Raw genomic sequence first — 25,799 nt, 5'->3', positions numbered from 1 at the left:
TTAGTTTATTTGCTTAGCATGATATTCTCCAGTTCCATCCATTTGAAGGCAAATGCCATAATTTTGTTCTTCTTTAAAGTTGAGTAATATTCCATTGTGTATAAATACCACAACTGCTTTATTCATTAATCTGTTGAAGGGCACCTAGCTTAGCTATTGTGAATTGAGCTGCTATAAACATTGATGTGGCTGCATTGCTGTAGTATGCTGATTTTAAGTACTTTGGTATAAATCTCCATGTGGGTAACTAGTTCAAATGGTGGTTCCATTTCAAATTTTCTGAGGAATCTCCATACTGCTTTCCATAGTGGCTGCACCAATTTGCAATCCCAGCAGTAATGTATAAGTGTACCTCCCTCCCTCTTCTTAATTCATGATAACTAATAAACTCCAATTTTGTAATTCTGTCATTCAAAGAACATAATATCAATGAAATTATATAATATGCAATTTTTTAGAATTGGCTTTTTGATCTAGCATAAGTCTCTGGCGATCTCCCCAGGTTGGTGAGTCATTTGTTTCTTGTCATTGTTAGAATGTGTTGCTATGGATGTACCCCTGTTTGTTAACCATTCACAGTCTGAAGGACACACGTGTTATTTCCAGTCCTGCTTTTAGTGTTGAATCGAAGAATTCTCTGCCTAGAGCTCAGTCCTGAACTCTGTGTTGAATTAGAGTGGTTAAAGCAAAGACCCCTACCTTGTTGCCCCTCTTAGGAATCATAGAAGGAATGCACTTAGTCTTTTTCTATTCAACATGATATTGGCTGTGGCCAACATGTATGTTCTTTATCAGATTGAGGACATTCTCATCTATCTAAGAATTTTTTTCAGTTTTAGAGGTTTCAGTCCATGACCAATTGGCCCATTCTCTGGGCCTGTGGAGGACATTGTAGAGGGAGCATGACCAGAAAGGAAACAGAAGAGGTGCTGAGGTTCCACTATGCTCTTGAAAGGCGTGTCCTCAATGACTCAAAGACTTCTCACTAGGTCCTGCCTAGTGCTCTGAAGAGCACCAAGTTTGGCACTCACCCTATACTCCATGGGCCTTTGGGGAACATTCCACACTCAAACTATAGCTGTATTTACTGCTATAAATTTCAGCCCTTGTTTTTCACAAGTTTTTTTGTATTGTCATTTAATTCAGGGTGTTTTAGGGTTTTGAGTTTTTTTGTTTTGTTTTTTGCTTTTTTTTTTTTTTAACTTTCTTCGGGGCTACCTTTTGACTTATGGATCATAGAAGTATTTTATTCAATTTCCAAATGTGCTTGCATTTCTTGATATTTTTCTGTTCTTGAGTTGTAATTTGATTCCATTGTAATTAAAAAAAACCATATTCTATGATTTAGGTTCTCTTTAACTTTTAAGGTTTTTTGTTGTGTTGTTTTTGTGTTGTGTTGTTTTTTGTACAGGATATTCTATCTTGTTGAAAGATAATGATTCCTGGGTGCTTGAGAAAAAAATATTTCACCTTCAGTGTTCAATGTTGTCTTCCATACTATTGTTATAGTTAAAGCTTCCTCCCGGGGTTTCATAAACTGACTTCCAGACCACTCACCTATAATCGAATCAAGTCTTTATTGATGCACACCGGTGGCGGCTGACCAGAACATAAAGCTGTTCCCCTGATCAGCCCCGAACAATTGCGAGGGCACTCCTTATAAGCCTGAAAACCGCAAAAGGGATGTTGGGGGTCTAGCCAATGCAAGCAAGCCAGGTTACAGAAGCAGGACAGTGCAGTCAAGCGGAGGGAAGCCTAACCAATCACAGTTAGCCCAGCCACCCCAGTTACAGAAACAGAGCCCTGTTACCCTAGTTACAGAAACAATACCCCATTAGGTAGTTCTGTGTTCTTAAAGGTTTCTATAGCAAAAGGAAAAGAACATCTTGCCCCAGTCATGACTCTTCTACTTGGCATGGTTGTTTTATAGGATGAAGTCATAAAACAAAATGGAGTCACATTTGCTCCTACTACCACACTCTGTCAATTAAATCCATTTGATTGTTATTGTTGAGTTCTCCTATATTTTTACATATTTTCTATGTAGTTTTTCTGAGAGAAGAATGTTTCAATACCTACAATAAATGTGTATTTTTTGTTCTGTTTCTCCTTTAATTTTTTTTTAATTTTGATGTTTATAATACTTTATCATTTGGTACATTGCAGGTAGAATTGCTTCTTGGTGAACTCCCCCCCTTTTTCATTAGATAATATCATTCTCTGTGTTCAGTAATTTTCTTTCTTTAATATGGTTTAAATGAGTTTCTTAAATACAGCATACATGGGTCATGTTTCTAAATCCACTGCATACATTTTTGTCTTATTACTATGCACAGACCATTTAATTTGATACAATTATTAATATAGTAGGGCTTACCTTATTTTTTTGTTTGTTTTCTATTTTGTATTCAATTTTATGAAATTTAATCATTACACATCTTGACACAGATTTATTTGAGCTTATTCTGTTTGGATTTTACTTAGCTTCTTAAAAATGTAAGTTTATGTCCCTTGCAAAGTTTTGAACTTTTACTTATTATTTCTTTAAGAACTTTGCCTCTTTCTCCTTTTCTTCTGAAACACTGATGGCACAAGTATCAAATTTTTTGTTATAGTCACATATATCCTGAAGTTCCATTTTTTTCTTTTAAATTACTCTGTGTCATTCAGATTGGTTCATTTTTATTGTTTTACTGCCCCACATATAGAGTTATATTTTTAAAAAATTAAATTTGTATATTGTGGAAATAACAGTAAATAATGTGTATTTCTTTGTCTCCGAATGGTAAAATGTCATTTTAAATGTGAAAAAATAATATTTTGTTTTATTTAGGATTTGTAACAACTGAACTTTCTATCACATTTTTAAGTGATAAAATGTAAGAAATTAACAACATTTCTTACAGATTATTTTGTTGAAATTTAAAGTCAAGCTTTTAGAAAAAAAAATATGAGGTTAGTGTCATTTATTCTAAAGAGATGCATGCCAACAAGCTTGCTAATATATTTCACTTTTTATAATTTTAGTAAGGATCACCAGAAAATCTGGCCAATTCTGAGTATAAATCCTTCTATTCATATATTTATTTAAACTTTAAAGCCACATGCAATAAATTAGTAGGTTACTTTTTATTTAAGTCACCTGTTTGCTTTACATCTCTAACAGAGTTATTAAATTTTGGATGAGCTGATTATCAACAAAAATCTTGATAATAAACACTAACAACAAACGTGATTGTCCATGTCTTTGGCCTGATTCAGTTATAAAGATGACCAAAGCACCAAAATGATAATTTTATAATCAACTATGTATCAAAAACAGAGAAAAGATCATAGATCCTCTGAGAAGGAATTGACATAAGGGTTTTCTTTTAACTTACCTATAAAATTTACTGTCAATTCTTTGCTGAGCATTCCATTTCACTAGTTTGCCAGATTGAACAATTTTCTCATTTTAAATATGCTTTCAATTTTACAATGAATATGTTCCCAAAATACTATAGTAAAAGGAGTACAATTTTTAAATATGTCTGCTTTCTAATTTTTTTCATCTTTCAAGAAATATAAAAGCAAAGTATAAAAGTTACAATATAATAAATATTTTTTCCTTTGTCCTGATTGCTGGTTCTTGGAAAACATTGCTTTTTAGTAGATAATACTTTGGGATCATATCCCTTTTCTCCCTTCTATTGCATTCAGTTTTCTTTGTCTCCTGGTTTGAATTCTGACCTGATTTTGTCAAAGTAGGTAAGGTCATTCTGTCATAGTAATCACTTAAAGCTTGGTTTTATACTTTCTATAGTAATTGATAAATTGTAAAGTATTTCTAAGTAAAGACTTTTCCCTCATCTCAGTAACCATCAGGTCACATTAATAGTTCTCCATTAGCACACATATATCAATTCTGAATAAGAGTTACAAAATTGTTAGGAAATTCAAATTGCAAATCTTCTCTCAAAAATATTTCAAATTATAACTATCATTAAACAAAAGTGTTGCAAGTAATATTCACTGATTGATTCTTATGATATAGCAGAAAGAAATATTATAAAATCTGTTGTCTTAAATGAGGTCTATAAAAAAGAAACATTCATCTTTTCATCTTGAGCTTAGGGGATAATCTGTCAGGAAAAACATTAGTAGGTAATACAATATCCGATTGGTTCTTTGAGGAGTCTTTTACCTTAATTAATTAAAGGACTAGTGTTATGGTTTAGATGTTAGTTGTCTCCCAAACATGCATGTGTGAGACAATGTAAGAAGAAATGTTTAAAGGTGAAATGTTTGGGTCACAAAAGCCTTACCCCAGTCGGTATGTTAGCTCCCTACAGTTACTACTGACTGAGTGGTAACTGTAGGCAGGTAAGGTGTGGCTGTAGGAGGTGGACCATCGGGGGCCTGCCTCCTAATGGGGTTTATATTTAGTGTTTGCTCAGCAGAATTCTCTCTCTCTCTCTCTCTCTCTTCTTCCCTCTCTCCTTCTTCTCTCTGCCACACTTTTCCGCCATGATGTTCTGCCTCACCTTGAGCCCTGAGGAATGGAGCCAACTGTTTATGGACTGAGATCTCTGAAACTGTGAGCTCCAAATGAACTTTTCCTCCTCTAATTGTTCTTGTCAGGTCTTTTGGTCACAGTAGAGAAAAAGCTGACTAAAACATGGAGCAAAAAAAGACATTTTGATTTTTCATCTCAAAATCTATTTTCTACAGTTATGCCAATACTAGCATGCAAGGAAAGCAATCTTTCTAGTATCACTCTCAGTGAGTATTTAGCTCTTCATATCTCTAATCCAATTTTGGGTCATTTACATAATTCATTAAGATGCCAGTTGATCTTCACTTTATCCCGTTGGATTTACTTTTCCCCCTCAGTCCTTGACATTTTGGTGAATGTTGACTCTGAAGTCAATAAATATTAGCAGTACTTTGTTCCAAACCAGATGCTACAGTTTGCAGTGACAGTGGAATTCTTGAATTCTGCTTTTCTTTATTCTTCTATTCCCAAGTCAAAGAGATAGAAGAATATTTTCCAAAGTACTATTCGTTACTTTAAAAACATAGTCTGGACAATAGAATGCTACAAGGAAGAACTCTGAGACTTAGCTGGTGGTGCCCCTCACTTGGAACCTGGCTTATGGTGTGGACTTTGTAATAGCTGAAGCTCTGCCACAACTTCCGCCTCCTCACTCTGTGGGCATGGTGTCTGCAGGATCATTTCTCAGCACTATCTTGATGCCTCTGTTTATTTTCGCATCTAGCTCATCCTTTCCTTCAATTACCTGCAGACAGATGAGTCACAAGCTTATAATTTTCTTCAGCTTGGTCCTTAAAGGCTCCTTAGGAATTCTTTCTCTGTACACCTGTACTTTTCATTGAATATAAATGGACTTCAGAATCTATAAATAACCCAATCAACACTGAACACGGCCTTCAATTACTGACAAGCCGCTATTTGCTAGGTGCTCATACTGAGGCTGCACGCTGTTTGCATCAGCAAATCTTTTCCTTTTAATTTGCACAGGATACATTCTTTGTGCTATTTGCTTTGAAGTTTTGAAAAAAGAAAAATAGAAGATTCTGCCTACTAATCCTTTCAAAGAAGCATTAAAAAATAACGTTTTATTTAGTTGTTGGAATTGACATAGCTATGGAGTCATAATGAAGAAATCATTTTTAATCGCAGTCATTTGTATAAGAACATTATGTATATTTTATGTATGCTTTCTTAACATTTCTATGAACTGCAACAACTTTTCAATATTATTGCATGAAGTACTGGAACTCTGCCTAATTTATCTTAATTGAAAAACCACATTACTGAGATTCAAAGGTCTCCTTCATTTCAAATTTTTTTACAAGGTGTCTCTCAATGTTCCTGATTTGTAATACATCTAATTCCTAGCAGAAATAGACCAGAATTTCTTTAAAAAATGAAGGAAACAAGTGAATCATTTCTAAAACTTCAGAAAGCTGTCTTCTACTATGTTTGATTTAATTAATATTTGGCATTTTATAGATGATACAAAATTGAAGAAAATATTAGTGATCCACTAATAACCCCCTTTTGAGAAAAAGCAGTGTTACATTATAACTAAATAGAAGAACTTTCAGTAGAAGCTTAGTTATATCCTAAATTTGAACAGCCAAAAGTAAAGGTAAATTCTGGAAGAGAGAATAAAAATCTAGAAGTAATAGACACACCATTCCTTTGTAAGTCAGCAAAAGGAGCAAAAATCAATGTTAGGAGTTTGTGGTTAAGATATGCCATCATTAATTCCTAACCCAGGTCATCATCCCAGGAGTATTTAAGACTTGCCTAAACTTCACATTGACATAAAGGGGAATTTAGCATAATCACAAAAGACTGGAGAGAATTTTCACATTTTTTAAATGTTAGAAGAATAAAATACACATTTTTAAATGTTAAAATATTGACTTTTTATTTAATAATTTGATTTAAAAATAAATGTGAGAATTGTGCTTAACTGATTAGAAAGGGATTTTAAAAGTTTAGTTTCACATCAAATATATTTTCATCTTAGTCACAAATAATATTTACTAAAGCAAAAATTCATTACAAGCACTTTGGAGAGCACTACATCCACAAGGAGGAATTACTGAAATATCTTTCAAATGCAGACGATAGGTCCTAAGATCAGCCTCTTTCGTTCCCCTATTTCAAGCTAGCAGCTGCATGACCCATATAGTAGTGAATCCTCTCCTCTTAAAATGAATGAATGACTTTAAGTTGTCAAAGAATAATGATTTTGAAAGAAAATATGTAAACATCATAATTTTTGTCTCTAGATAACAAACTCTAACCTGGAAAACCTATGTTAGAAACTAGACAAATATTTTGGAATATTTTATTGAGACAATGAAAATATGAAACCTGTTCTCCAAATAAGATATGATACTTATTTTTATTTTCTTTCCCAAGCATGTCTAAATCCAGGTGTTAGAGTAAGTCAATTATTCTTTCAGTAAATGAGAAGTACGTCTCAAGGGAATAACCTAAATGCTTCCTACTTTGAAGCTTCTCATCAGAGATAATTTAGTTTCTCTGTGTATTTTAAGAAGTAATGTGCACCAATAATAATAATAGTGTTCCAGTCACAAAAGATGTATAATAAGTTATTCCCGGAAGTTAATGGCATAAAATGAAATGCATTTTACTGAATATCTGACAGGATCTGTGGGACAGGAATTTGAACATAAAAGGACTGGGCACTTTTTCTGCTCCTTTTACTGTTCACTGAGGAAACTGTACATTCACTGGTCATTGCTGCTACAAGAGTGTCTGGTTTGGTTTGGAGAGTATAACAAAACTCCACTGATATAATAGAGAAGAGGCTGAGCTCAGTTGGAACTGTCAACTAGAGTATATTCGCATGGTCCCTTCAGCATGACAATTCCACAGTACCTGCGTTTCTCACGTGGCAGCTGGATTTACCCAGAGCAAGTGTCCTATAACACCAGGAAGAGATGCATGACATTTTCTAACCTTGCCCCCAAATCCATCACTTCTACCAACTTTTCTTGAATGTAAGTCTTAAGACCAGTCCAGATTTCACATGGAAAAGAATTAGTCTCCATATCTTAATGGAGACTAGAAACATCATATTGTGAAATAATTTATAGAATGGGAGAAAATGTTGTATCAAAAGTTGGAATAAACAGTCTCTAAAATACAAGTTGGAAATGTTTTTATTGACCAAGTTCACTTGACTCATAGATGGTAGATTTGGAATTTTAATCCAAGCTAAGTCTAACTTCAATGCCTTTTCCATAGAATTTTATAATGGCCATAAGAAAGAAAGAAAGAAAAGAGAAAAGAGACATGGTATTCTGTTTTAAAAGCTTTAGACTGAAATTTAGATTTTGAAAATATTAGCTTGCCATCTATCTCTTAAAGTAATTCTAACTCCTAAGAATTTGTATGTGTCATGCCGTGTACAAATTCTAGCAAAGGCAAGACAATTTGTATTTGGGAAACTAAAGGTATAGTCATAAGTAATTTCTAAGAATTATAAATATTTGATTTTTGAGCTCCTATTGAAGCATATTATCTGAGATTGTGTTTTCTTTTTTTAATTTTTTTTAGTTGTAGTTGAACACAATACCTTTTCTTTAAATTTATTTTTATGTGGTGCTGAGGATCGAACCCAGCACCTCTCCTGTGCTAGATGAGTAAGCGCTATAAAAGTATAAGCTAATAATTTACTATACCTCTATATTCAAAACTTGAGAAATTATATGATTTTAACTCTGACTCCATCTTCAAGAAGTTACAAACTTTTAAGGTATATTTAATTAAATGTTTAGAAATATATTTCACATATAGAAATGTTTGTTCAGCTGCTAACCATTTTCTAAAAGTAACAATTGGTTTTATTCATACTCATAAATTTTCTCTCTGGAACATGGGAATGAATGAATAACATTTGTTTCTAAATTCTCTCAGATTTTCAAAAGCAGTACCAAGAATTTTTGTTTCATTACTTAGGAAGGAAGCATTTGGTATAATTTGTTTGCTCAGAAGAAATTATTCTATATGAGAAAATACAATGTTGCTATGGCAATACATCAGAAGAAATCACAAATAAAAAGCAATATGATATAAAACCTGTTCATTGTGTTTTAGAAAATTGTTGAGGTTTTTTAAATATACAGAAATTTCACTTTAAAAATTGAAACAATTGAATACATAAAAATCAAATTTTAATTTTATTACATTTCAAACTTTTCATGGAAAGAAAACTCATCGGATCTCACTTCAGTTTTTTTCTTTCCTTTTATGCCATTTGTTAACTTTGGAAAACATCTAATATCTAGGAAATATAAAGGAATAGCCTTTTACTGGTTTTTTGAGAAATAACAGAGAATATATAAATATACCATAAGATTTTTTTCAATCCAGACATTGATGGATTCCTTGTTAGTCTTTGCTTTACCTAAAATTGGCTTTAGTTAATTGACTAGCATAAGCCTTTAGAAGGTGGAGTGAAAGGTGACAATTTAGTGGACATATAAGTAAGTAGGAAGAGACATTGGTAACATGTCAAAACTGGAATTTAATTATTGCTATCATTTTTGAGGTTAGAACTTTCTTAAGTAGAGGACAAAATACATCCTAAAACAACAAACAAACAAACACCCTCTGCTGTGACTTCCATGTGGTGGAATCAGTCTACACTAAAAATTACTTTGTTAGTCTCTCAGACTTGGGCATTGCATTTGGTTCTCTATGTCAGTCCTTATTGTCTCAGGCCCTCACTATCAACAATGCAAAGCCTGCATTTCCGTGAAGTCAGCTGACTTGCTTGACTTCACAGAAATGCAGGCTTTGCATTGTCCTATCCATAGATGAGACATGCTTGTTCCCAAAGCCATTATGCTTTAGCTGTCCCCAGAAGTTAACACATAGATGAATGCCGCAGTCTTGTTGGGCACAAAATCACGAGCCACTCACAGCCTTGTAGATTCAAACAGCAATTCTTTATTCCCGAACTCACACTGGCACTCTACAAGCACGTTCTGGGGGCAATCCACAGGCACTCTACATCCCAAATACTCTCTCAATCCCGCGAGAACTCAAAGGGAACTCAAGGAGCAGGCGGGCGACTGAGGCAGCAGGATACGCCCTAATCCCAGCAGGAATCACCTTAAACCTGGAACTGCCCTAAACCCGGATCGCCCTAAACCCGGATCCGCCCTGGTCCTTGAGCAGGGTCACCTTACTCAAACTTCATGCAATGTCACTGCAAATGACCTGGGTCCAAGGCAAGCCCATTTCTACAATGGAGAGTCCTTCCTCTAAGCAACATGGGGTAGGCTGACAAGGAAATTGCCATGTGTCGTACCTACTTAGCTATGGCTCTCAGCAGATGAATGAAAAAACTTCCTATCTCACTGAATTTGTCTTTTATAGTACCACGTGATGATCTATGCAGTAAGCAGGCCTTAAATGTCTTCCCCAATCAGGTGACCAAAAGTGAACATATCACTTTCTCATTTCCAGAAAGATAAAAAGTTATAAGCACAAATTTTTTAACTTCAAGTTAAATTTCTTTTTAAAAAGTGCCAAAGAATAAATATAGTATATTATCTCAACCTCTTTAAATGTGTTTATTTCCTCTATTAAACTGACAATAATTATATCTATACAGTAAGTCTAAAGGAACAGAATAATATCTCAATAGCATAAAGCAGATGAGCTCTTTTTATACTGAAAGTACTTTCTCCAAAAATTATTGACAATCACACTGCCTTTAAGATATAGCAATGCCCATTTTAATGCTTTATTCCTTATGAGAGCTAAATTGATATTACAGTTGGTTTCCTATAAAATGCCACTGGAAATGGCAATGCTTTGGAGAGAACACCTTCCTTCCAAAAGGACAAAGAAAATTAAAGAAGTCATCAGACTCAAAGAGCAACTTAGCAAGACCAAATCTCAAAAATAAAATGTTAAAAGAGTTGGGTATGTAGCTCAGTGGTAGAGTACTATATAAAGCCCTGAGTTGATCACTAGTTCCACAAAAGAAAGAAAAAAGAAAAGAAACATCTCCAACAGACCTGAAATATAATATTATATGGACCTTTATACTTCTTTAGCAACTGTACGTTTACAAATATGATTCCTGTTTGAAAGCTTGGACACTTATTTATCTGTATCTCTTCAGTAAGTGCAGAATGATTTTAACCTAGAAGACAAATCAATCAATGTTTATTTAACAAATAATGTTACTAAGTCATAGGAGGAGGTTTTGATAAATCAGCTGGGTATTTTGTCCTAAAAGAATCTCCAACAATTTCATTCTGCTTTAATTAACAAAACCTACACAAAGGCCCAATGACAGATGTCATTAGGTGAAAACCTGAACAAATGTGAAGATCTTGTTGGTGGGCTCCCCATTGCAAACACCTGTGAGCCATCACTCTCAAGGGCTTCCTCTGGCACGAGAACCTATGCAACTATGAGACCCATATGCAGGACTATCTGCAAATGCCAGGGACTTCATTTCTCTCAGAGCAGCTAATATGGAATGCTGTTGATAGACAAATACCTCAGCATCTTCTTCTCTCATGTATAAACATAGTATCTAGAGTTCCCCAAAGAACTGAGCCCCCAGGTGCTTGACCTGTGCTTTGGATTGCTTCCTTTCCCTGTCTTAAATTGCTGTTCTCCATTTGCTGCTCAAGGAGATCACTACCCAAATAAACCACCAGTACTTATAACTTTTTCTCAGGGTAGGAAGCATTTAGTTGTTTTATCATCCAGACGTGCTTTAGCTTCTCTCAATTGAATTCTAAATCATTTATCTATATTTAATTTTTCTTTAATTCAATATGCATCTAAAGTCATCTGATGAATACAATGCATTCTTATGGACAGTAAGATGTTCTTTTATAAAGAAGTCATTTCAAATAGAATCTCTATGTTTAATAAGGCTTTTGAAATAATTGTTTCAAGCAAATTTCAGTTATCTTGCTTGTTTTTAGGCCAGAAGGAAAATGAAGCATTAAGTACCTTCTATCCCTACACCTCTAGTGCTTTGCAAACATAAACATGTCACCTAATATCTACTTAGTTCATAATTCCTAGTATTCTCAAATTGCATGTTTCAGCTCTGTACTCAGCAAAACCAGAAATTCTGGAATATTTTAGTGCTTTAGTCACAAAAGAATTTAAAATCCCAGTGACAAAATTAAGGCCCAGTGATCAAGTTTCACAGAAAGTATAGAACCTGCAGCGTATTTCATAAGTAAAAATTCACAAGACAACTCCTAGCAAATGAGCTTCTAATTTAATAGCATCATCTAGCACGAAATAGACTTACAGAGGCATTTGTACAACCATTTAAATCACTATCTTCTCACATTTCATCAAGTCATTTATTTTCTTATTTTCCTTGTAAAGGAAAAACCCAGAAGAATCATGGAATTATTTCCTCCTCTGGCCCAAGTGTTACTGTCATATTATGTCTATAATATGAATATATGCAAGTGGAATTTATTTCCAAAGATATTTCAGTATTGTACTTTACATAAATCTGTTGCTGTTTTCTTTTGGGGGTAGGTAAACAGTTCTCCTAAAGGCTAAGCAATTTGACATGTTTACATGGAATCAGGAACAGTCCCAGATGACCTTCTGTACAATCCAGGCTAGTGCCCCCCATGACCTTCCTAACATGGGTGAAATGGATAACACCTTCACCTCTGGGGAAAGTGTTCATCCACTGCTAATTCTGTGATATAGAGAATCCTTATGTTTGAAAAGAAAAACTTTCAAAGGAAATATTCCTAAGACTACATTCATATTGCCAAAGAAAAGGCAAGGCTTATTTTATTTCTTTGTATTGAATCAATTTAAATGCTTGAATGAAAGAATCTATCAAAATAGTCGTTATGTAGAAAATTCAAAAAGAATAAATCCTGTGCAAATGATTGGATCTTAATGGAGCAGTGGAGTCATTGGCTTTCTTTGCAAAAGCTAACATCCAGTATATTTATAGCTCATTGTACTATGGCTTAGTGGCAAAAACAAAATTACTGTCATCACATCAATGGTTGACCATTGTAAAAAAGAAAATGTTTCTCTCCAGAAAATAATCCCTTAAGAATATGTATTTCTGACTGATTAGCAAAGCCGGTTCATGGACACCCTGCATAATGAAGCAACTTTTTCCTTAGCAACAGGAGTACAAAACATTGAAAGATGATGGACTTGACAATGAAGGGAGAAATCAGTGCAACTTGAAAAAATCAGCAGGAAAGAAGTTGATAGGAATTGAGGAAAGTTGTAGAATAATTTAGTTTTAAAAGATTCTTAGCATAAATTCCATATATAGAGGAGTATGATATTTATACTAAACAAAGTGTTTCAGAAAAAGAACTTTTGTTTCATATAAGAAAAAATATTCACTGATTTTTTAATTATATTAAGACTTATTATAACCTAACAACCAAGGTGTTAAGAAATGAGAGTAAGGAACAAATCATACTTATATGTTTTTAAAATTCTGAACAGATTAGCTGAAATTTTAATACACAAGAAGGAAATCTTCATGAGACTGTGATATGTGAAATGTCTTTTTATTTACTTTCCCAAGACTCACTGAAACTTTTAATAGGATAGAGAAATTATAGTGCATAATGCAAACATGTTTTTAAACACAACACTGTTGATTAATAATGATGTTTCTGTTTAGCAAGAGCTTACTATGAAATGAGTTTTTTAACAAACTTGCATATATTTTTTATTTAATCTTGACAACACCATAAAAATGGGAATCATATTCCTCATTTTGCCAAGGAAAGCAAAACCTAGAGAAATTTGCTTGTGGCAGACAGAATTCTAATAAGGCCCCTAAGAATCCTCTGCTGTTAGAGCACACCTCATTCTCCCTCTGGTGTACCTAATTCTTCCCCCCTTTAGTATAAAAAAACCCTGTGAATAAGATTGGCAAATCATGCCTGTGATCAGGTTACCAATTAGTTGATTTCAAGCTAATCAAATGGAAGGCTATTTTCAGGGACTTGATGTACTCAGTGAGCCTTTGAAAGGGCTGGCCACTTCCTGAAGGTAGAGAGATTGAAAATTTAAGAACTAAGGGAGGCACACATACCAGGCACCTAGGAGGCACTTTTCAGAAATGAGCAGCCAATCTCAAGCCAGCATTCTGAAAAACAGGGTCTTCAGTAATACAACTGTACAAAATGAAATTCTGCCTATAACCACCAAATCTGGAAGAAGGCCTTGAGCTTCAGCTAGGAATCGGAGCCCCAGAGGACACCTTTATTTTATCCTGGGGAGACCCTAAGAAAAGGATTACCTAGACAAATAACATTCAGAGCTATGAAATGACGTCTAGGTGCTCTTTTAATTCTCTTATAGTAATTAGTTAACTTGCGATCATTTCTTAGGCAGCAGTAAAAGAATAATACGTGCTTAGATTCCTGTTGTCAGTAAGATGAAACCCAGAAAAGTTTGATTCTGACAACCTCACTTTCTAGCATCCTCACATCAATTTTCACATAAATTAGGGGGTTTATTTGCAATCTGTAGATGCTGAATTCTGTTTAACTGAAATAAAAGTGAAAACAGAAGGATTTAATTCCATAAAATATCTTGGATATCTCACAGAATGAAAAAAGAAAAGCTAAACAACTTGTGTCAGAAAGGAAAGACAAGTATTTCCAGGATCCCAGTTGAAAAAAAAAATAAAGATCATTATAGGTAGTTGCTATTGGAAAATGACTGTTTCCATTATATTGGTCTTGAAACTCAAGCATTAGATTCTCTGGAAAGAAAGCAGGACTGTCTCAACTAGGTGACAGACCCACACTTGTGGTCGAAGATTCTGGTAGTGTGATGGATAAAACTTTCAGAACCAAAAGAGGTAGAGAGAAAAGAAGTAATGCAGGATTGTTTTTCATTTCTATTTTGTAAGAATTGAAAGTTGTCATAGGGTTCCACAGAGAAACACAACTTACAGAATATAGAGAGATGGAAATTTATATAAAAGAATTAATTGGCTCATGCAATGGCAGGCCAGCACTGGTAGGCTCTAAATTCATAAGGTAGACTGGGAAATTCCAATTAAGAGTTAATGTTGCAGTCTTGAGCCCAAAGGCACAATGGAAGGTACTTTCTTCCTCTTCCAGGATACACATCTTTTTTTCCTAAAGGCTTTCAATTGTATGATGAGGTTTACCTACATATGGAGGATAATCTTTTTTATTCAAAAATCTACTGGTTTAAATGGTTAATCACATCCAAAAAAATTATCACAACAGCATCTTAATTAGTGTTCTGATAAGCACCTGGGAACTTTATCCTTGCCAAATACCACCACAGGAAGGCCAAAAACTGGGGGGGAGGTTTTCAGTGCTTTCATTTGGGCTTTTCTAAATAATAATCCTTTACTCTGACCATGAAACCAATAAAAGGATTCTGAAAATTGGAGAGTGTCTCCTTCTATAATTAATGTTACCACATTATCAAAGTTTTACATTGAAAATTATAGAAATACAATAAACATTTATGAACTACAGAAATTTTTCAATGATAGGAAAAATTAGCTACTTCATTGAATTTTCAAAATGGATGAAGAGAAATCTCATAATAATGATGAAACATCTATCTGAAAATTCCTTCTATCATAGTTTACTATCAATATTGAGTGAACACCATGTACAAAAAATATTATGGTAGATTCAGTAAATTCGTTCAACAAAACTTTTGGACCTGCCTTCAATGTAATTTCAAAATTAGAGTGAACAAATAAAACATGCCATCTTCAAGAAAAAAAAATATTTTGAATTCTTATGAATTTAAATTATTTAATTCATTTAAAAAAACATATTGAGTGATTTCTCCAAATAAATGGTTAAGTCATGTTTCAGATCCCCTTAATCTCTCTATATGATAATTTTCCTCTCTAGTAGGAAGCAGATCAAGTATAATCCATGATTGTTATTTTTTTTATTCGTGAGTAATGAGTTTCAGGTCCTTGAAATACCTGATCAGATTTAGACAATATATTTTTGTTGGGAAGAACCAAGTAGCTAATGATCCTCTGCCAGTTTTCAGTTTTGAGATTTATGCTTGCATGGTTATTTATATTTATATTCCTATAAAGAAACCTGAGGGAATTGTCCATTAACTTTCTAAGTAGGTGTAGTGAAGGTCACGTTCAGATGTCTGTGTGGGCCATAGATTCCTCCCTAATCTCTCTCTCTCTCACACACACACACACACACACACACACACACACACACACACCAAGAATTCCAAATTCTTGAGGAATTGCCCTTCTGAGGCAGTTATGAATTGGTATAACTACAGGAGGACTGCAAATACAAGGCCACCGTATTGTCCGTTTTAGACTGGGGACACTTCTTTCACATGCAGGCACCCAGGGCAACCTGGATGGCTAGAGACTACCTGCATATTCAGTGTGGATAAATAACATCAAGCAGTGTGCCGAAAACAAACAGGAAGCAATACGTCTAGTATCTCTATCCTTTGCTGTCTTTGCTTGAAGCAGTGAAATGTAATAAACGATGTAAAGTTCTGATGCCTGGCTTGGAACGAACCGTGGCTCTGGTTATCAATAGCCATGTGATGCTGTATGGTTTTCTGAAATTCTCTCTGCCTCACGTTTATTTTTTTCTCAAAATGTGGATCATAGCAATATATTTATAGTAAGGAGTACATGAAAATAATGCCTATAGAATGCAGTGTTCTTAAAACAAATACATAAATAAATTAGTAATATTTATTGACAATTTACAACTAAGTATGGTCTTATCCAAAAGGCAGCCAAATCAAGCAGGCTCTGATACACTCCCTAAGGTGGGTACCTACTTTATGACATCTCCTGGTCAATAAAAGAAAGATGATCTGTTCTGTACACCTGCTCTTATGCTTATTATTTTTTTTATTTTTTTACCAAGGTCAAGGCAATTAAGAGCAAAAACCACCTGTCCCTCATCCGCTGCAGTGTATCCATGGTTCTGACAAATCTCCAGCAGATCTACTTTCATGTAAGCCACTATGCAGAAACAGAGGATTTGTTTGTTTGTTTTTTAAATCACATCTTAGGATTTGAAAAAAAATATCTTCAATAGCTACCCTATGTGACTCTAAAACCAAGAGTTCCCTGATTTGTTTGACAGATTTAAATTTCTATTGAGCCCCACATGTTTCCCAGTAATTTCATATGGGGATGGAGTCTGTTATGGTTTGATAGGGTTTGCGAGTAATCCCAAGATTTCCTATGAAGAAAACTTAGTCCCTAGTGTGGTGGATTTGAAATGATAGACCCTAAAGAGATGGAACCTAGTGGAATGTGGGGCACTGCCCTTGGAAGATTAATGAAGATTAGTACTTATTTCAAGGGACTGCATCTATTTGAGGCATTATAAGCAAACTTGGCTTTTCATGTCTTTCTTGCTTCATGTCTCATCATGTAATTTCTCTCTCTCTCTCTCTCTCTCTCTCTCTCTCTCTCTCTCACACACACACACACACACACACACACACACACACACACACACCATTATGAAGCCATTTTCCATGTAGTCCTCACCAGAAACAAGCAGATGATAGCACCCTGCTCTTGAATCTTTAGAATTGTGAGTTGCATAAACCTTTTTTTTTATGCAATACCAGGCCTCAGATATTCTATTATGATCACAAAAAAGGACTGAGAGCTTTCAACTTTTTCACAATAAAGGAATTTTGAAACATAATCTATAGGCAGTGAATGGCATTCTTGTAGCTGGAGAAAGTCTCTTATTTTAATCAATATTGCAAATAAATATTACTTTCATTTGTAGTTGTATTGCTTTATTTGGTGTGAGAAAACTATTTTGTATCTGAAAAGGCCAGTAGAATGTAATTTTGCTTTTAAGTTATTCCCCCCAAAAAGCAAAGTGAAACCACACAATCTAGAGAATGTGGTATAGTCATATTGGAGGCACTTTTCTCCCAATCCCCAGCTCCCTTACTCTGGAACTAACCTACATGATTCTTGTGTCATTGCACCATTGAGCAAAAATTTTAAGTTTTTGTGATTATTTTGTTTTGAAGCTAAAACTGTGCTTAAGTCAGACATCTCTCTCACTTCCAACATTCCTGTATCAAACAATATAATATTAGATAATATAATATAGATAAAACAATGTAATATTATAATGATAATATCATTTAATATAATACCAATTATAATATAATATTATAAGATTATAAGATGAGTCCTGGATTTTCTTTTTCTTTATCTGTAAAATAAAGAATTCAGGGTAACAAGAAATCTGAGGACATTTTTAGTGAAATTAATAATGATTACCAAGTAATAATAAAATTCCAAAAATATTAATGTATTGTGGTACATTATATATAATACCCCACTCTTATTTCTTGAGCCCTTGAATTTTATAGTTGAAAAAATAGGCTTTCAAGTCAGAGAGTGGATTTGCTAAAATCCTAACCCAGAAAATTTACTTTGGGCAAGTTACTTAACCTGTAATCCTTAATGACTTAATTCTCTGTAAAATTTGTTTCATCTCAATAATGCATCAAATTATTAATTCCCCAATAGATTAACCCACTGATGAGGTTGGAGCCCTCATGATCCTGTTACTCCCTTGGAGTTTCATGTCTGGACATTGTTGCATTGGATATCAAGCTTTCAACACATGAGCCTTTGGGGGACATTCCATATCCAAGTCAAAGCAGGGACCCTTTTGCAAACCACTGTGAGACATCAAGATGAAGCAAGTCATCCATGATGAGTTTCTTGAGAGTCATCTTCATACTTTGCCTATAACACCAAGGTAAGAGCCTTACATGCTGTATTAGAATGATGTGAAGTCATCAAAATATTTTGAGCAGGTTAACATTAATTCAATTTTTCAAAGGATTAGTCTTAATCTCTGTGAAGAATTTACTTCAGGGTTACAAAAACAGTAAAAAAAAAATAGGAGGCTTATGCAGTAACATAGGAAAGAGATGATGGCTTGGACTAGTGAAGTGATGAGATGCAGCCAGATGATTTCATATTGTGAAGGTAAAGATGGGAGGATTGGATGATGAATAAGATACACAATAATAATGATGATATTATGGGTTGTTATAAAAGTTAACTGAGATAATGTGTATTTATATAACAAATAGCAAATGATAACCAAGTGTTAGTCATCATCCATTCATATTTTATGGCATTTTAATTCTTATTTAGAGGAGATGGTTTTCCTTTTAAAGAGTCTTTAAAGAGTCAGAGTATCCAAACAGGCTGATTCTCTGATAGAATATAGGTTCTTACAGAGATTTTATTGTTGTTGTCTTGTTACCTCATATATACCTAATTAAAATAAATAAATAAATATTTTTTTAAAAAATCAAGTAATTGAAGGCTAAGTGAGGAGCCGTTAAAATCTGAAATTAAAGAGAATTTATTTCTTCACTCTTTATAATCAACCAAGAAATGTGCGGTGGGGGGGAATTTTTAGATAAAAGACTTCACTACATTTAATTGTACCCTTTAATTAAAAATGGCTTGTGTCTGGAAACAACAAGTTATACTAAAGAAAAATAGCTCCTTTCACCTGTAAAAGATCCTGTGAGAGAGAGAGAAAAAAAATTATGGCTTCAAATCTCAGTCTCAGGAGCACCACTAAGGTAAAAGTGTTTGTAAAAAAGCCATATCATTGGCTCTTTGTACTTCAGAACAATATTTCAGAATCTCTATTATGTTTGTGCACAAGAAGCTGAGAGAAATTAACCAGCTGTCTCCCAGAAGAGGACTGAGGTTTAATGAGTTTGGGATTGTCGAAGCTTTTAACTCCTGTGTATACAAATATTTAGAAGACAGTACTATATTATATTACATTTAGGGTTTTCCTTTATCCTTATAGAAGCAAAGACGATTATATTTTTAAGAGATAAGAATCTTAAAGATAATTTCTCTCACTGGCTTTTTTCCAAAGAGATTCTCACATTCAGTAATCAGAATATTGTCTGAGAATTTAGAATGTTGTCTGTGTGGAGAATCTGCTACAGAACTGGCTTTTACAACTAGAGAGAGGGGAAAAATAGAAAATACTGGAATGGTTAGATGCATTATTAATGCCAAGGGTAGCTTTTAGAATGGAGGTTCTTAATCCTGTATGTAAAATTAGAATTACCAAGATTTAAGCAATACTCCAAGAGGTGATAATTTAATTAATCAGGGGTAGACTCTGGACATACATTGATTTAAAAAAATGTGATAGGTAAAATATTGGGCCCCAAATATGTTCCTTTTCTAATTTCCAGTATCAGTCAATGTGCTATGTGACTTTGCAAATAGTGTTAAGATTATAGATATTGAGATAGGCAAACTCTCCAGGATCATCTACCTGAAATCAGTCTAATCATTGAAGGCCTTAAAATTTAAAAAATAAAAAAATTCTTCCTGGCTGGAGTCAGAGATGGGACAGAAAAATAGGAAAGATCTAAAGTGTGACAGTGACTGAACTCACAATCACTAGCTTTGAAGAAGGGAGAAGGGGGCATGTGCCAAGGAAGTGGGAAGCTTCAGAGGCTGGGAATAAGCCTGAGCAGACTCTCTTCTAAGAAGTGGGAATCTCAGTGGATGTTAAGTTACATTGAGATAAGAACAAGAACTTCCTGTGTGTTATTGCACAATAACATAACCACAGATAACAATAATATGCTGTTTATTTTAGAAAGCCAGAGGACTGAAAGTTTTCATCAAAAAAAAAAAAAAAAGATAAATGTTTGAAGAAATAGAAATGTTTACCTGATTTAAACATCCAGTTTCCCCTATTGTTAACATCTTATGTTAGTATAGAAGGTTGGTCACAAAAAGTAAACTAATATTGAGACACTATTATTAAGTCAAGACCATACTTTGTTCACTTTTGCTTAATTTTTACATATGGTTCTTTTTCTGTTCCTGGACTCAATCCATACTACATTATATTTATTACACATTTCTTTGTAGACTCCTCTATGTCCTGACTTCTCTTTCTCAGACTTCCCTTGTATTTGACAAGCTTAGCAGCTTTGGGGAGGACTGATTAGACATTTTGTAGAATTTTTGAGAATTTAGAATGTTGTCTGTGTGGATTCATCCAGTATTTTCTGGTTATGGTGTTTAGGGTGGAATATGCCAATTGCATCACATCCTCACAGGGTACCTGCTATCTGCATGACCTATCAGCATGGACCACCTGGAATTTTGATAGACAACTACCATGGAAATTCATTCTTTCCCCCTTTTCATACTCTTTGGAAGGAAGTCTCTGCATACTGCCCACACTGAAAGAGTATTGAGCTATGTTCCATTTTCTTGAGGGAGGAATAGCCACGGAAATTATTCAGAATTCTCCTACACAGGAAATTTGTCTGTTGTTCTTTATTATTTATATATTTAATACTTGTGGCTAATAATGTTTAGGCAACACTGTGCTAAAAGCATTGGCATGCTAGCCTGGAATGTCTTTTTATATTTCTCTCCTTCAATCTAAAAGTTTCTCTTGAGTGACATGCATGTCTTATTTCTTCCCAAAAATAAATATACTACTATTAATGGCATTAAAATACAAAATCAAAATCATCTGGGGATTAAAAAAAAAACAAATAAAATCTCTGACATCACCCCAGAGTTACTGAATTAGAATTTCTAGTAAGGAGCCTGTACTTATTACACAATTATAAAACATTCTGATCATCAGTCAGTTTAGAAATTACTATATTAATCATGCACTGCCTTTCATTTAAGTCCATGAACATTTTCTTCATCTCTCTAAAGAGCTTATTCTGGTGAGGAATCCACTGCATCTGCTTCACTCCAAAGAGTCTCAGATGTCATGGAAATTCTACTCCCTTTGCCAGGATTTGGTTTTTAATAGATTTGTGATAGACCTAATGAGCAATAGCAGAGATGACTTCAGAAGGGCTTGCTTGAGGCTAAGAAAGAAATGCAGTAATGCATCACTTAATGATGGGAACACATTCTGACCAACACATCATTAGGTGACTCTTTCATTGTGCAAAAACCATAGTTTCCTTACACAAACCTAGATGGTCAAACCTACTACATGCCCATGCTAACTTGTATAGCATACTGTTCCTAGGCTGCAAACCTCTACATCATGCTACTGTGCTGGATACTGTAGGCAGCTATAACACAACAATATGTGTTTGTGTATGTACACATGTCTAAACATAGGGAAGATAGTAAAGATACAGTATAAAATATACAAATGTTACATCTTTATAGGACACTGACTCTGGAGTTTGCAAAACTGGACACACTCAGTGAGCAATGAGTGAATATGAAAACCTAGGGCATTACTGTACATTGTGCCTTAGGCTACTCTAAACTTATTTTAAATGCTTTTCTTCAAGAATATATTAATCTTAACTTACTATGACAATTTCACTTTATAAACATCTAAATTTTTAGTTTTTTCTCTTTTGTAATTATAGCATAAAACACTGAGCCACACCCTCATGTCTGTTTTGAAGTTTAATTTGAAATAGGATCTCATTAAGCTGCCCAGGCTGACCTTAAACTTATGATCCTCCTGCCTCAGCTCCCGAGTGGCTGGAATTACAGTTGTGCACCACCAGGTTTGACTACACCTGGGTTTTCCGAGTATTCAATTAGATGCCCATTATAGCTCATTTACTCATCGCAGGTTTCTCTGCTTATTTTCTCGAATTAGACTCTGACCCACAGCCAGCTGATCAGATTCTTTCTGAATGTGGAATCAGTGGTCAGAATTCCAATTCTGAAGCTACCAGGAGATTCCTGTGTGACTGTCACCAGAGTCCTAGTCCAGAAGCCTGACTCTTGGGGGTATGAACTGAACAGGTTCAGCCACTTGCCCCCAAAAATCAAATGGAAAAAGTAATAGTAAAAAGGAGGAAAGGAACCCTAATTGATATGGCCTTATTGGAAAGACCCAATGAGATCGAGGGTCTCAGCCCTGTCTTTGGGGGTACTAACATAAGCTTTGTGTTTAAATAGAGGAAGAATCTGGGTAGGAGGTGAGAGGTGTGCATAACTAAGTAGTCTTGGTCAAACTGTAGTCTGGTTGATCATCATCTCAATTCTAGTTCTATGATATGGCTCTGGAGAAGTCCTTACTGCTTGAGGAGAAAATCTCCATTTTCTGCTCAGGATGCTTATCTGTCAGACGTGTGATCCTTGAAGGGGGCAATCCAGTTCTCCACAAAAGACAGCTCCTGCTTAGGGGGTGCAGTCTCATCATGGAGTGATGTGCCTGCCAGGTTCCATTATTCTTGGAAGGTGTGGCGATAACTGTAGACTTCTAGGTGCCACTTCAGGGGACTGAAACAGGATGCTATAAATGCCCCTGCAAATCTTGTCCCAGTCTTGCAAGGAAATGAGTCAAATGCAATAAATTTAGAGCTAATAAACCTTGTATTACCAGTTAAAAATTTTTAAAATACAATTATACAAAAAATTTTTTCTGTCTTTGTGGCTGATATTCCTTATTCTATGAGCTTTTTCTTTTCTTCTTCTTCTTGTTTTTTATTTATTTTTTGTTTGTTTGTTTACTTTCAAACCCTCTTTTTTTAAAAACTAGACTCAAACACACACATTATCCTAAGCCTGTGCAAGGTCAGGATCATCAATGTCACTGTTTTCCATTTTGTCCCACTGGAAAGTCTTCAAGGGCAGCCACATGCATGGGACTGTCATTGCCTATGTTAAGAACACCTTCTTCTGGAACACCTCCTAAGACCTGCCTGAGGCTGTTTTTACAGTTACCCTTTGTTTTAGTCAGTTTTTTGTTTGTTGGTTGGTTGGTTTTTTTGTCACTGTGACCAAAACACCAGATAATAACATTAGAGGTGGAAAAGTTTATTTGAAGCTCATGTTTTCAGAGGCCTCAGTCCATAGACGGCAGACTCCATTACTCTAGGCCCAAAATGAGGCAGGACATCATGGGGGAAGAGCCCGGTAGAGAAAAGCTGCTCAGGTCATGGTGGGGTCCAGAAGAAGAGAGAGGAAGGAGCCATAGGGAAGATGCACCCTTCCTGGGCATAGCCCCAGGGACTCATCTCCTACTATCTAAACCTGCCTAAAGTTACCACCCTGTCAGTCCATGCAAACTAGAATGGACTGATCTCATAATCTAATCAGTCATATCTGAATATTCCTGCATTAACAGGAGCTTATGGGGGACTCCTTATATCTAAACCATAACACTCTTATTAAGTACATTCTAATGATTAAAAGTACAGTATCATAAATACAAAAACTGGTAATATAGTCGTTTGTTACCATTATCAAGTATCATACACAATTTTATGTGCTCTACCTTCCTACAGCTGGCAGTGTAGTAGGTTTACTTATACCAGCATCACCACAAATATTTGAGCAATGCTACCATGTCACTAGGTGATAGGAATTTCTTAGCTCCCTAACAAATTTATGAGCCATCATTGTATATGTGGTCCATCACTGGCAAAAATGTTATGTGGTACAAGATTAGACTCTTCCTTCCTCTGAATGTGCTTATGTCAGTGTTTGACCTTTCAGTTTGCTGCAGCCACCTTGCTGCTAAAATGAGGATGAAGGCAACACACAAAAAGGCTGGGTGAAAAGAACCACAGCGAAGCTGAGCCAGAGCTCTGTCTGCAATGCTCTGGCCATCTTGACTTGCTGTTATGTAAGTAATTAATTTTCTTTTTTCAAAGCCATTTTGAATTATGACTTTATTACTACAAACAAAATATCCCATCTGATATCATAGTAAGCGTACTGAGTACAAGGAATGAGTATTAGTGCCTACCATGCTTTCCCTCACATGTGCTAGATAAAATAATAATGATAATAATTAATTAACTTTATTGGTGCTTATTTAAGCCAGGTGACTTTGTAAATGAGTTTACAGACGATAATCTTTTGTGTACTATAGAGATTTCCAGAATTATTTTGATCACTATAAGAACCCTATGTTCTCTGCTTTCCTATTTGAAGTTCCCTGCCCTTTATCTCACAGGTAAAGAGAAATTAACTGTCAGTGGAGAGGCAGAGTGGGAGGGCCTGCTGGCATTAGCCACAGGTGGTACCCAGGCTAACTAGCTCAGTCATTTCTAAAGCCTTGTTTAGAATCCAATCTTTCCCTTCCCCATTTGAGTTCTGCTTTTAGGAAAGACTCTCAAATTGATGAATTCCCTACACAGTATATTATCCATAGCTTGCCATTTTAGATCCCAGAAGGACTGGAGTTATGAATGCCAACTGTAAATTTGGAGGAATACTAATACCAAATGATTATATTTCTACAAAAGCAAAAACACATAATATGAGCTCAATAAACATGAAATGAATGATCTTTTTTGAGTAGAAGAGACACAAATGTCACAATAGCCTTTAATAAAACTGAAAGACATAAATGTTGTTTTCCATTAGGATCACCTGTAAACCTTCACAGCAAGCCTTTTCAGAATTAATTCTTAATAGCCTACAAAGAGAATGAAGGCTGCTTTTGCTGAAATAGCAAACACTGTCACTGGTCAGATTCCTCATTATCAGAACCATGTAACTGTCCTCCTGCCTGCCTGGGCTCCCTTTGTTCCTATGAGATGCAGCTTATTAATCACTGTCTAACCTTTTGGCCATATTTTATTTTCTCCCTGAATCCCTGTGGGATTTTCTGGTTGCTAACTAATCATAAGGTACTTTATGCTCATTTTCTAGCTCCTAAACCCTTCTGATTTCTGTTTGACTACCTTGCCTGTGACCCCCTGGCTAATGTGCACTTCCTGGGCTTTTTTATTTTTCCAATTCCTGTCTCCTCATCCAATCCTCTTAACCTGTTTTCTATCCCCACTCTAAACTCTAGGGTCTAGAATTATATGTCTGGCTTGTTATACAATGCACTTATATGCTTTCAATAACTCCCTAAATAGATGGAGATCACATATTTAAATTAAAAAGGAATTATGTTAAATTTGGCGGATTGAAATCATAGACAAGAAATAGAAAACAGGTAATCATGGAAATCATGAAGCTCTTACAATTTTTGTTCCATCGCTATTTTTTGATGCCTAATTCTTGTACTATACAAGGCATCAAAGAAGATGAAAAGATTATCCAGAGGTTTCTTTTTTGTCCTGCGAGTGCTGCTTCTCAAATCATCATAAGACATCTTAATCTAGATTAGGGAGAAAGTCTTCATTAAAGATGTGAAATAAAGCTACATTGTAAATTAACAATCCAACCAGATAACTGAAGTAGACT

The sequence above is a fragment of the Marmota flaviventris genome, chromosome 4 (assembly GCF_047511675.1).
Source record: "Marmota flaviventris isolate mMarFla1 chromosome 4, mMarFla1.hap1, whole genome shotgun sequence".
In the NCBI taxonomy this organism is placed as follows: Eukaryota; Metazoa; Chordata; class Mammalia; order Rodentia; family Sciuridae; genus Marmota; species Marmota flaviventris.
Note: the sequence above shows the minus strand (reverse complement) of the source record.